Consider the following 810-nt stretch of genomic DNA (forward strand, 5'->3'; position numbering starts at 1 on the left):
CCGCGGGCTCAGGCAATCCACTCACCTCAGCCTCCCAAAGGCACGGGATTACAGGCTGAGCCACCGAGCCCGGCTAACATAAATTTCTTGGTGCAATCATGACACAGGAAAATGGTCCCTTTCTCCAGGAGGCAAATTTACAGGAGGAGCTTCAAACTACGCTTTATACCTTTCCCTAGAAATTGTGTTGCCCTATAGCCACTTAGTGATACTGTTATCCCCATCCCTCCGGGGAGCAAAGTTGAGACCATGGGCAGAGAACTCTTATAAGCAATTAATTGGATGAGCTGATGGTATTAAATCGAGGCCTAAATATGTTGTCCTTCCCACAGTCATTTACCTATTCAGTAGATACTGTTAGCTTTCCCTGCTTTAGAAAGTCAAATTCAGATCTTTATGGTGAATTTTTTTTTTGAGTTGGAGTCTGTCACCTAGACTGGAGTGCAGTGGCAAGCTCCTGGCCCCTGCAGCCCCGAACTCAGCCTTCCAAGTAGCTGGAACTACAGGTGCCTGCAACCACCCCCAGCTAATTTTTGATTTATTGTAGAGATGAGGTCTTGCCAAGTTGCCCGGGTGGGTCTCGAACCCGCCAGCTCAGGCAATCCACACTACTCGGCCTCCCAAAGTGCTGGGATTACAGACTGAGCCACCAAGCCTGGCCGAATTTTTAAAGACTCCTATTATAATCCTCCTCCCCAAAGTTTGGTCCTTGTAGTATTCAATATGCATTCAACATTCATTGAAAATCTCCCCTGTAATCCCACGCCTTGGGAGGCTGAGGTGAGTGGATTGCCTGAGCCTGCAGGTTCG

The sequence above is a fragment of the Carlito syrichta genome, unplaced genomic scaffold (assembly GCF_000164805.1).
Source record: "Carlito syrichta isolate Samal-C Ts95f unplaced genomic scaffold, Tarsius_syrichta-2.0.1 Scaffold314772, whole genome shotgun sequence".
Taxonomy (NCBI): Eukaryota; Metazoa; Chordata; class Mammalia; order Primates; family Tarsiidae; genus Carlito; species Carlito syrichta.